The following is a 13,760-nucleotide window of genomic DNA, read 5'->3' as shown; positions in this document are numbered from 1 at the left end:
ACATTTATGGGAATTCAAAGTACTTTTAAATTTTTAAATTATTCTCTGTACCCATTTGTGTATTCCATACAATTATCTGATATTTGTACTGAATCAATATAAATACATTTTAAGACTGTAATTAGATTCTATCCGGGAATAATGAATGTCCTTTTTCACCTGGAACTAAGTATAGTATTTCATTGTTTAGAATTTTATTTTTATAATTATTAATGCAGTTTCCTTAACTGTAAATCCAATGATTAATGATTGTGTTTTGTTTTACAGGTAAGTGAGCAATGAGAGATTTCAATAAGGTAACTTACTATTTTAGTGTCATTTTTGGTGCTGTATCATATTTAACTTAATAATGATGTTTTTCATAATAAAAATAATCAAAGTAAATTATTACAATGTTTTAGTCGGAATTAAAAATATATTATATAAAGTATATCAACGCTTATTTTTTAAGGCGGGCTTTACGTCCAAGTACCAATTTAGGTGTCGTGGACGGAGGCGATTAACAAACATATTTTACTATAAAATTTCTCATATTAACCATTAAATAAAGTCCAAGAGCTATACTAGTACCGCAATACATCTTAGCTTTGCGGGTCTAGTCTATAACCGCCTAACATTTTTTTTTTGTTACATTTTTTTGGCATTGGCTTTCGCCATACAGCCAGCATCGTCTAGGTGCTTATCACTAGAATATCACTCACTCTCCATTCTTACTTATAAATACATTCGCTTCACACATTCATCCCTCTACTATATCCAACTATTTACATAAACTACTGCTAATGGATGGAGCAGCACTCTGCTCCTGCCATCCTTATAGCTTAACCAAAATTAAAATCACGTAATCCTTCTCTAATCATTTTCTTTCATTCATTCTATAACTTTTAAATACAATCATATTTCATTGCTAGCTCTGCTATTGACTTAAACACATAAATTTTGGTGGAGAATATAATGTCTTCGTAGCGAAATGGTGCATCTAAATACCTGTATATATCGTCAAACATTCGTTTCCTTTCTACCAAATAACGTGGACATATCATTATTACATGTTTGTTATTGTTGTTAGTGTTTCCACAGTAACTGACCGCCTAACATACTTTACTGTAAATTTCTCATATTAACCATTAAATAAAATCCAAGACCTAGACCAGGGGAATCGAACCCACTAAACCAACAATACATCTTAGCATTGCGGGTCTAGCCTATAACCGCCTAACATACTTTACTGTAAATTTCTCATATTAACCATTAAATAAAATCCAATACCTAGACATAGGGAATCGAACCCACTAAACCAACAATACATCTTAGCTTTGCGGGTCTAGCCTATAACCGCTCGGCTATCGTGGCACCTTTAAAAATGTAAATCTTTTAGGTAAATCATTTTTGGGAAATATTTCTTTTCTGGCAGAACGAGAATATCATTACGTCATAATCAAGTCCCGCTCTCTAACGTACTCCTTAATATTCTAAAGTATACTTGTCTTAATTAAAGGAATTGAAGCTTCTTGTAAGCATGTTTAAACATGCCTCTTTAAAAAACCTGGTTCCTTCGCTGGCCACTTCATTATAGAACTTCCTGGTTCTCAATTCCGCATCTCAGAATAATTCTTAAGCTAGCAAACTAAATTCAAAAATTTCGAAGGGTCCCTAAATAGGAAACCCCAGCTAATTAACCCAGAACCTTAAATTAAAAATCTATTCAAAAAATGAACAAATTTCAATTTAAATTGTTTGGTAAAAAAAATTGTAGCCTGATTCTCTCCAGATATTTGGTGACAATTTTGGTGATCCTAGTTTTTGCTTTAAATTTTAAACCGAAATTTATTAGTCCTTACTATTCCACAGCGAAATAAATCACTTTTCATTCACATGTAGAGGTTCGAAACTCGCTGATTCATTACTATTTTTTATTGTATTATTATTAATTTCTTTTAGTAACGCTCTTCTTATTCATTAGATCCAATTAATAAAGAACATTAGACTATAATTTAATTAGAAGCTAAATTGTTAATTAAGCTAGTTTAATAATAATATATTAAAAAATCGTCTAGAACTGGCGTAGAGTTCAATATCATTTATTTAAATTATTAGACGTACTTTTTTTCTCTTTTTATTTGATAAGCACTATAATATGTCGTCAATTTTTGCGTCATTAATTAATTATCAACATGTTTTCTATAATTATACTTTCCTTATTATTTGGCTGTTATCAGATATTGTTATCTCGCTCTCTCACTCTTTATTATCCTTCTTTTTTTATTAGTGAAATTATTAGATAATTACTCTAGAATTTATCCATTGATGACGATGGATTTTTTTGCTATTTTTTTTTTTTTCATTATTTAAATTGTTATTATGAATAGTATTATTTTTAAAATAACTTACAACACGTTTTATTACGTATTATTTTGTAATACCTTTTATTTTCTCAGGAAATTTTCTTTAAAATAATATGTTACACAGGTAATTTAAGTGAGTCTGAACTAAACTTATTTTATTTTATTTTTTTAATACCCTTACATTAGCGTAGATTTTTGAACTTTAATGTAGGTATGTGTGTGCATATCAATAGAATAATAATTATTTATTGACTTTAATTATTGATTATCTCAAAGAATCTGCAGTCAACATGACTTTTACTTACTACAATTCTTACGGTTGTAATCTACACATTTTTTTTTCAAATTTCTGCGTTATTCGTTCCTACTATCTATAATGCTGATGGCAGAAGTGCACGCCTCTCTGAAACGACATTTTAGGGCGTCAGCTTTAACTGCACCTTCCCGCAAAAAGCTCTGAAAACGAATTTCCCTAGTAGTGTTATTCAAAATAACAATTAATGATCTACAAGATATGTACCTCAGTGTAGGGAAAAAAAAATCCAGAAAATGTTTGTTTTAACATAGAATCTCATCCACAATCCACTGATGCAAACCCCTTTCTTCCGGAACATTTCCAGATAACATCCCTAGGACGTCATCATAAACGACTGTGGCCTCGTTATCTCCTCTTTGACGTCGAGAGTTCTTCAGAGTTTAGTTCTTAGTCCTATTCTATCCACTTTCTTTCAGAATACTTACCAATATCACTTCTAGACGTCTCAAAAGATAGTGGCCTCGTTATCGCCTTTCTAACGACGAGAGTCCATAGATAGTTCTTCAGAGTTTAGTTCTTAGTCCTATTCTATCCACTTTCTTTCAGAATACTTACCAATATCACTTCTAGACGTCTCAAAAGATAGTGGCCTCGTTATCGCCTTTCTAACGACGAGAGTCCATAGATAGTTCTTCAGAGTTTAGTTCTTAGTCCTATTCTATCCACTTTCTTTCAGAATACTTACCAATATCACTTCTAGACGTCTCAAAAGATAGTGGCCTCGTTATCGCCTTTCTAACGACGAGAGTCCATAGATAGTTCTTCAGAGTTTAGTTCTTAGTCCTATTCTATCCACTTTCTTTCAGAATACTTACCAATATCACTTCTTGATGTCTTAAAAGGCTCGTCATCTCCTCTCTGACTACGAGAGTCCATAGATAGCGAAATATTGTTGGATCGTTACCATTGGGTAACTTCTCCAATCCGAGTTTGTTTAGGACATTATACTTGCTGCTTATAATGCAACAATTGCGTTGATTGCAACAAAATAAAATTGTAGGCACTAGAAATTTGGAATTTTTAGTTAAAAGTTAGTCCTGACATATTGTACATACTTGATTTTTATTTATTTATTTATTTGTAATTATCATACAATCTATTCATTTTATCGATAATTATATTTGATTATTGAACTTTATTTCGTTTCTGTTTTCGTCTAATTAAATATTAAATATATAAAAATCACGCAATTGTTTGTTCTGATTACTTTTTTTCTATTTTTTAATATCAACAATAGAAATCTGCTTTTGATTTGAATTAAACATTAAAAAAAATGGTAATGTACTCATTTAGTATATAATTAAAAATTTTGATTAGGTATACTTTGATTAATTTATATATAATATCAGAGCGCCTGATCATTTACTAAAGTATCAAGTATATTTAATGTGTAATAACCACGAATTTATCGATAACAATTTTGATTAGAGATATAAGCACATACATTACTTCTGATCAATAAATCTCTTTCACTTTTCATAGATGGTTATCTCGAGATTACTCACGTCAACAGTCCACACTCGAGGTCCCTCCCCTCCGGGCGCTGAAGCTCCTTGCCGCTATCAACACCAACCGACCTCTCATCCACCGGTTCACTCTGTTAGATATAAACACGCTACCTACAAATAATATTTCATTAATATGCTCTACCAGGACACTAGAACATTAGCGTTGTAGGCAGTGTCCTTTCTCTCAGTCGTTCTACAATCTCTTGCAAGTTCTGTTCTCTCCAGAGACTGACCTCCCTCCACCGCCACACTACACTACAGCGTACTCTCTTGACTGATTGACGTCTACAATATCTAATCTATAATTAACGAGCTGCATTGATAAAAAATCACGCGTTATTTTTATTCCTTTTTCTCTCTCATTAAACTATCTCTCTCTCTCTGTCAATAAAAGTTCGTATTCTTTTCATCTTATTTAATAATAATATTTAAAAAAATCAACTTCATTTTTTGTAAAGTTTTCCTCAAGTAGAGAAGATGGTTTACAAAGTTGGTACTTATTCAGTAGCACACGGGAACAGAAAATAGATTCTCTCCCTTATGTCTCTGCAGGAATCTCGTTGCGAGCCCAACTAAAATGGCGGTCCTCATCGTGAAAGTATTTGAAATGTTGGAACATCGGATAGGTCGGCCTTGCAGCATTCGTCCTGATGGATGGACCACACGCAGACACCTGGTGACTTCCCTCAATGGGATATTGTAATTTAAGAAGGCACCCATTATTTGAATGGGACTCATGTCCAATCCCATCTGTAAAAAGTTTTGAGACAGGGGATAAAACATGCGTCCATTTTATAATGGATAGTTTAGGATGCAAGGAGGCTAGGTTCATGATCTTAGGTAGGATTAAGTTACCATTGGTGGAGCGTAGGATGTTTCCTCTTATGTGATTGCTCGATGGTTCGAACACCTGTGAACCTTAGATGGCTCAGCATCTAACAGTTCCCTTCTAGGACTGGATTTTCATCCTAGAACATCTGGAGAGACGTAACTCCTGACGGGCACTACTGTTTTGCTACTTCAATTTCGGAGCCGGCCAACCACCAATTCCCCCTAATTTGAGACCTATATATTTTAAAGCGAAACTTAATTTTACATCCAAAAAATATGCTGAATTTTTTAAGCACGATATAATGTCCATACTCTAGGTACTATTTGCATAGACCATTTAGTCGTTCAGGGCGATGGCATTATTTGTTTCCTAGGAGACTAATTCCTGTTTGCAGATAGCTGCAATTAGAGAGTGGGGCATAAACCATGATGCTCACTGTCTTGTTTTGTACAAGCTTAAGACATAATAGGGCTCACAATCTGAGGCTGCAACCAATTTCTCTGATCCATGCTCTAGAACTGAATTCTAGAATCAATAACTTCCCCATTTAGAAGTGAATCTTTCCAGCAATTTTAATCTGAATTCATTGACGGCAGCCACGTTCGTTTAGCTCTGCCCAGGTCTTCTTTTTTTATCCAATAAGATACCCAGTTTAATTTTCTGCTTCATTTTTCTTGGGTATGGGCTTATTTTCATTCCTAATGTCCAGTGATGCCAGGTTCATTAGGTGCACATCAAAAAAGTGATCTCTTATAAGCTTATATCTCCTATGAGAATTACATAACAAAACTTTTTACAAATGGAAGTAATATTAAATTGTTTTTCATATTAACTTTTTTTTATATCCGTTTTTTTGTAAACCAATTTTTAATTTAATGCGATTCTCCTTCGAGTTTTCTTTATTTATGCAATTTATTACTTATTTAAGTAGTTAATAATTTTGGTGTAATTATTGTAGACTGAAATTGTTTTTATTTTCTGTTTACATAATCACATTCACGTCATGGGGAAATTCCAAAGATTAAACTACACGTATTACGAAAATAATAAACAATTTATTAAAAAAATTAAATCGAAATTAACAATAATGAAACATTAAAAAAATTTATGGAAATCATTTATGGAACAATAAATAACAATTTATTTTTTTTTAATGTTATTATCAGAGGAAGTCAGAGAAATTAACGGATGTTGTAGCGATCCATTTCAGAGCTACCAATCTTTACAACGCCATTCAAATTTCTTACTTCTTTGATCATGCAGGTTGCAATATGTAATTTCTCATGTTCATATGCGACTTTATAGTTTTCAGACAATGGCTGCTGATTTATTTCTGAGCCAGCTTCACAATAATCCGTACTGAATTCAGTTCTACTGCTTTTTTTTAATGAATATATTTTGGTACAATGTACAGGATTTTTCTCATTAACGAATGGATTTTCACTTTACGGTGTTTTTACCTGAGTTAGGCTTTTCTTTAAGGTGTCATATCTGTTTTTTTTTTTTACGGTTTTACTAAATCAGGGTATGAAGAAAATTCAATAAGTTAGGATTTAGGACAATTTTCTTGAAAGTAATGAGCGTGTAACATCATAGATTTCCTTTGATTTTTCTTTTTCTAAATAATGCCGGGGATGAAGTCTTAACTGGTAGTATCGGACTATTAAGGTAACAGCCGCAAGGTTCCAAGACAATTATTACCAAAATGGCAAAAGGGATATAGTATTATTCCTTCCTGCTTTAGGTTGAATATTATTCAGAAAATAGAAATACTAGTATCAGCAAAGTACAAGGGCCGTTTCCCTTGGCCTTTTAGGGTAAGGAAAGCGTCCTACCTCTATCTCCTCTCTCACACCCACAGCTGGCTGGTTTCTGTGTTCTTAGGGTCACACGAGACGATGGTCTTCTTGTAATTGTCAGTAACATCTCCGCTAGGTGTAGTAGCCTTTCGAAGGGAAGAAGGGAGGTCTTGCTTATCCTAAGGTCCTGCCTTAGCCACACTACTGAACACCAAACTGAACACAGAGAACATACTAAATTACCACTTCTCAGATACCTTAATTACAAATTATATTCACTGTCTCTATCTGGTGGCCTTAGCCTAGTAACAATTTCCCGCCTATCTGTTAACCGCCAACATTTTCATACTAAAACCTTGGCGCCTAATGCTAACCATTTCTATACTTACTTGGAATACTTACTCCCGCCCTTACTATTCCACTAACCAATCCCAGTCCTTGTATAACTATATATAAAACATCTTATCTTAAAGTTTTGAATTACAGATTTCATTAAAACTAATTACAATGATTAATTAAATTAATTTTGAGTCTTTGATAAAATACAAGAATTTATAGCTTCGCCTCCCAGCATCCAAGGGGCTCCGCCCTTTTGTTTTCGCTACAAAGCATGCGCTGAATTCATTAGACTGTTCATAAATGATCAGTGTGTGGATGTAGTAATGAGGGGATGAATTAATAGTTATTTATCCTTTTAATGAAATTTACACCTGTACCTACACGGTACAATAAGTAAATGTGATGAATGTATATACAGATAACGTGGCAGACGTGAATGACGGTCATCCAGTGATGGCCGCCATTAGTCACCCAGTTGGTCACGTGGCCAACGGCGCCTCAGCCGTCTTCGAGGATTGGAGGGTAGCGTAGTTGAAGACAAGTTTGCCAGCTAAAGGGTTGGGATGAAATGAGAGTTTTTTGGTGAAAATTTTTATATCGGATTTTGGCAAGTTCCAGAGATGAGTGGAATTTGGAGGTCGGTATGTATTGTGTGTGGTTGCTAACATAGAATGGAGCGTCTACTATGGCGGCGGAGTATTTGCGGATTGGAGTGTTTGCAGTCTATTGATGTTGGATTTTTTTAGCTGTTCCGTAAAGTTCGAGTCCGTAAGTCCATATTGGTGGTGAGAAGAGCTGCATAGAGTCGTCGTTAGTTCTGTAGTGAGAGTTTTGAGCGTTTGTCGAGTAGTCTGGCTAGAAGTTTGTATCATTTGTTTAGTTCGGTACGTTTAAGTCTCGTATGGGGGTTCCATGTAAGTCTCTTGTCTAGGTACGAATTAATATAAAAATAAAAAAATAGTTGAATATCGATTAGTGAACAATTATCGATTTTTAAAAAATAGCAGCACACTAGTCATCGATTTTGACCAAAAACTTAATAACTGGGTCATATTCTATTGCTTAGACTTAACAAAATATCTAATTCAAACTACGTAATTTGAGTAGTGAATTTTCGATTTTGAGAAACACGAGTTCACTTTTTTTTAAACAATGTGTGTGTTGCGTGAATTAATATGGAGGTCAGCTTAACTCAAAAAAAAACAAAAAATAAAGTCGATTGCAGTACTTACTTTTATGAGGGCTCAAATTGAAAGTGAAAAATATAAGAATTTACAATAAAAATTCATGAATTGAAGAATTGCCATCATTATTTTGAATTTAGATGGGGTTCCTCTTACCTTCCACCCTCCACTTCTTTCTCACTAACAGGGCGAAATACTCCCCCTCCTCCTTCAAAAAAAAAAAAAAATACAAAAAAGGGACCCCATCAGAGAAAATAGGGCCCCTAACCCTCCTCATTCAGAAAAACAAAAGAACTGGGCAGTGTAGCCACGATGTGCTTCACAGAGCTCTGACAAGCACAATGGCTTTATTCTCATACTTTATATATATATATATATATAGCACGATATATACCCCCCACCCCTCTCCAGTGAAGTTAACCCCGAACATACAACACACACACCAGGAGTACCAACCTCCCACGAACTTAACAATCCCGGCTATCAGCTGTAATTGTGTGTTTTCTGTACGCGCGTCTGTCCGTTAGATTGGTCAACCATCTCTCGTTGTGTTACTACGTTCATTCTCTTTCTTTTTAGCCTATACACTCTTACCAACCAACCTTTAATACTCATAAATACTGCAAAATTATCGTACATACAGAGAATTCTTTTGTTGTGAGGTTCCTCTCTGAAATAACTTTGTGTGGTGAGGGGGAAGAGGAAAAAAATTGGGGAGAGAGAGAGAGATGAGTTTTTGTTTTTTTTCTCTGCCCTCCGCAGGGCTATCTATAATTTTTTTGGGAGAAAGGGCTAACCTAAATTGTTCTTTTTTTTTCAAAAATATAAAAAGCTTATCTTGCCGTGGATTAATCTAATTTTATTTTTTAGCAAGTTTTGCACTAGAATTCATTTCAGGGAGGGGCCCAATTTTATTATTATTACTATTATTATCAGAAGAGAATAAAAATTCATGAATTTTATTATTTTGCTTAAAATTGTACATGATTTTTACCCACATTTTGGGTAACAGCTGAAACTTTGTTCCCTCTCTTTTTAAAAAATTTTTCTGGCAGAATTGTAAAATAAGGAGGGGTTGATCGTTCAAAAAACTGCGCGATAAACCACTGAAAAACACCCAACTTTGACAATTTTTTTACTCTATTTCTATAAAAGATAAAATTCCCAATTTTTTTTTATAATATAGGGCAAATCCTCCTTTACAACTGTGATTTTTTGCAATGACGTAGATCTAATAGATTTTGGGGGAAAGAATTTTCTGGCAGAATTGTAAAATAAGGAGGGGTTGATCGTTCAAAAAACTGCGCGATAAACCACTGAAAAACACCCAACTTTGACAATTTTTTTACTCTATTTCTATAAAAGATAAAATTCCTAATTTGTTTTTATAATATAGGGCAAATCCTCCTTTACAACTGTGATTTTTCGCAACAACCCATACCTAATAGATTTTAGGGGAAAAAAAATTGCCAAATATTATTTATAACTATTAATTGATGAAAGGGGGATTGGTTTCAACCGAAAGGTGAGGTAGGAGTAGATAGAAAATTCTCTACTACAAAGGCGGAAAAATGGAAATTAGTTTTCACCAATTGGCCTTTCTGTTTGTGCATGTGTTTGGTTGGTTTTTATTATTTAGAAAATCGAAAAATGGAAAATCGTGGAAAACTTTTGGTGCGAATCATCTAACCACTATACTGGGAAATTGGGCAGAAAATGCCTCAGTACTGAATCTTTTTTTTTGCTAGTTCTGGGGGGGGGGCGAATTTTCCGGAAAATGGCCTTAACAATTTTCAAACTTCTCCTCCTTATCGTCAACTCGTAGATTACGGAGTTTTTCATTAAAGTTAAAAAAAAAATCTCTAAATTGTTGATTCCAATAAATTGTAGGCTATTCTGGAGTGTGACATCACAATAGACGAACATTTATTAACCGGAAATTCGGCTTTAAAGCCTAGGCTTTCTTATTGTTCTGTAATGTTCTAGGCTAGAGCGTCACCATAATGGTTTGGACATAACTTATTCTTAGGCTTTTTTTAGTGAATTCTTCTCCAGGTAACACTGATTTTAAACGGTTCTGGAGTAGCCATCATTGCAACACATCTCTCATTCACAACAGTCTCATTTTATTCTAATGAAATTTATAATGTTTAATTAATCTTTTGAATTCCATCATTGTTTCACATAATTTCCTTTCAGTAAAGGAAAACCGGGTAAAATAGGCGAGTACAGCCGCTTTTCCTGTAGTTTAAAAAAAGAACACTAAAACAGCTTAAAACAATAATTTTTCATAGACAAGAAAAACCAGGACGAGTAATTCCGTGGAAAAGTAACATTTATCACAAAATCTTTCCCGGGAGAAACGGGATGGGGTTGCTAGAGAGATAGAGAGAGAGGCGAATGAGTGAGGGAGTGTGGGCTTTGTAAGGGGGGCAGATAGCCCTTTCTGTTCTGATTAAAATCTACATAAATTAGCGTAGAGTGCAAGTCCTGGGCGATACTTCTCTCAGTCTAAATAGTTGCTACTTCTCTACATTCTAAATAATTTCCCAGACGATTCAAATGAATTCCATCCGATCTATACATTTTATATTTTCTCTCATTAGGTGAGAAAAGTATGGCCGTTATGCCTAAATTTGGAAATTGACTACCCATTCGAAATTTACTTTTGAAATTCAACGAATCTACTAAAACAAATTATAAAATATAAATATCTTTATACTTTGAAATTCAAAGACTTTTTTTAGAATAATTTCTGTAAACTCATAAAAATATTGTAAGATAATATAATAAAATTATCATTATAATAATTGGCGTAAGCAAAAGTTGGGACAGCGTTCAGCAACAATAAAAACAAAAACAAGATCATCACGTAAATGCTGTGTAAATCGAGTGAAAGTACAATTCTTTTTTAAAATATCTCTGAAATCAATGGCATAATTAATAACTATTAATAAAAATGCCAAATCTAAATAAACACACATGTTAGATCGGCCATGTTTACTTAAAAAAACTGCCCCAGTCACCCAGCTGTTCATATTACTAATCCACTGCTAATAACCTAAATTTATTTAAGTTGGTCACACTGTTTAACAGTAGATCTATTCATCCTATATCGTAAGCTGTGGCCAGTTACCGGCATCCATTTTTGTTTTTTCCACTTTCAATTGTCACTTTTAACTTACCTTGTTTCAATTATTATGAAAACCAGTGTTTTAAAGTTTAAATTGTTCGAATTATTTGTGTTTAAGTTATTTTTAATACAAACAGATACAAAATCTTAAAAACTAAAGGTGTTTTATTGGTAAATTAGTGTAAAATAAGTTGAAGCCCTATGGGTGGTGTTCATCTAAGTACTTTATAAGAAATTTGTAATCTTCAAACAAGGTACGACTTTAATTAGAATCAAGCACTTTTACTGTTAATTTCTTTTACATTTTAGATTATTAACATTTGCAAAATTTAATTCTATTCACTTGAAATGTGAAATACAATGTAATTGTCGGATTCACTCTCAGACGTAATAGTTTCCAAAATTACTAATACTTTTATTGGTTTATAATAAGTTCTTTTATATAATTTAAAGCTCCTCCACTCTTTGACTTGATTGATTATCCATAATTAGTATTTGAAATTCATTACTTAATGCTAATATAGCGCCAAAGTTTCTCTGAATCGCCACTAGAAGCGCCATTGTCTATAACTTTGAATAGAACTTTTTATTTTCATCTAAAATCTACTATTTTTTAATTTATTTCCTCTTACTTTCAAAAGAGAAAACCATTGCATTCGTTGAGATTTTCTATTTTTCACTTGGTAATATGAAAAAAACGTGGAGTGTTCAACTTATATATTAAGCTTTTGATGCTGCTATGAGACAAGAAGTTTTTCAAATTCAGTTACCAAGAAAACTTTCATAAGTGATTTGATTTAATAAGTACAATCTTTTTATACTTAAACCAGGAATCAATTTTGATAGTTTAATGCTTGAAAGTAAACTCCTTCTACGCTTCTATGCTTAAATAGACAAACACCAACTAGCAGACAGATACCTAAAACTATTGTAGTAAGAAACCTTTCACAGTATGGAATAGAACAGTTTTTCTTTTCTATTCTCTTCTTGTGCGAATTCAGGCTCTCCTCATTTCGGGAATTTTTCCAAAAATCTTGACTTCTCCAAAATGACTTATAACGAGGTAAGGACAGCGTAGTTCCTTGTATTATGTGCTTGGGAAGAAACCATTGAGATCCTATTATGTTGTAATAATTTTTTTATTAAGTCAATGGTTTTTATCATTAGCTAAATTATTTATTTTTAATTCTATAAAAAAATTCAGTACAACTTGGTTGGGTTTGCTGCATCTATGCTTACAGCTGTTTCAATTCAGCTATTCTACCACTTTTTTCCATCCCAGTCATTGCTAAGAATGCATTGGTTCTTAGCGGCCATTTAGTAACTCTTAGAAACTGATACATTGGCTGGGGCACCATCAAATATTAATACTCTCAACTAGATGGACATCATTAAAGTCTATACCACTTTTGTTAGTTACCATTTTCTTGGGAAATTCATTTTTTTTTTTTTTTTGAAGCTTTCACTTTCATTTCATGGAAATTCGGTCGGATGCGCCACGTCAGGATGGTGTTACGGTTCTGTTAGGTTAATAATATTGAAGCACTTCAATCCATTTAATAAAATCGAATAAAGTTTTTATTTCTATCTTAGAATTTTCTGAGATACTTTAAACCAAGTGCTAGTGTGGCTGATCCGTTTCTTGGAGGACTCTGAATCAGTCTAAACCTTTCTCGAGCGAGCGCCACGTTAGAATATAACTCGGATTCGCTTTTGGAAAGCCTAGCTCGAAGTACCAAAAGTATTACCGAGCATCTTCTTCGTGCAGAAAGATTTGTACAACTCTTAATGTAAAGTAGCAGCTTACCAACGGAGGAACAGTACCCTCTGCATGTCCTGGATTTTGTATCGCTCCAGTTTTCTCCTGATACATCTCTCTCTCTATCTCCCACACCCAGATGGTATTCCTTAATAGCGCCAATGTTCAATATAAATGCTAATAACAAAGGCCAATGGATAAGGAAGGGGGAAGGTGTATGCTGGAAACACATCCTGGACTTGGAGAGGTAGTAACAGCGACAGAGCTGTGAGAGGGCGTGTTCACTGTGCGCCGTTGAGGTTCTCCAGAGTTGGAGTCAGTCGCTCATTGTGCCGCACCGCCCGGGACCTTCCTCTTCCTCCACCTCTGGCACCCAAGTTTTATAATTGCTGTATTTACTAATACTAATCTACATATTAATATAGTCTCTTCACTCGGCTCCACTAATACTGTGGAAGCCACGCCAGTACGCGAACAGTACATCGCCCATCTTGGTAACTCCCCCTCAGGGGGTTCCAATCTCGAGCCACAGCCTCCCAAAACCC

General features: G+C 34.0%; 1 protein-coding gene across 7 annotated transcripts in view; it reads left to right on the top strand.

Moving 5' to 3' along the window:
- The window catches only part of pdm3 (POU-domain protein pdm3), a 239,966-nt gene that overhangs the window by 69,562 nt on the left and 156,644 nt on the right, over positions 1-13,760 (top strand). The window contains exon 1 of one of the 7 annotated variants that reach the window (XM_074113857.1): positions 11,562-11,710. The exons of the other annotated variants lie outside the window; for them this stretch is intronic. The gene's annotated coding sequence lies outside the window, so the exon portion shown is untranslated. Of the gene's footprint in view, positions 1-11,561; positions 11,711-13,760 lie in introns of those variants that run through there. 7 annotated transcript variants of the gene reach the window in all.

This window comes from Rhodnius prolixus, unplaced genomic scaffold, assembly GCF_049639745.1.
Source record: "Rhodnius prolixus isolate KJV_2025 unplaced genomic scaffold, Rpr scaffold_7, whole genome shotgun sequence".
NCBI classification, from domain to species: domain Eukaryota; kingdom Metazoa; phylum Arthropoda; class Insecta; order Hemiptera; family Reduviidae; genus Rhodnius; species Rhodnius prolixus.
The sequence above is the reverse complement of the archived record's forward strand: the minus strand, read 5'-3'. Positions and strand labels throughout refer to the sequence as shown.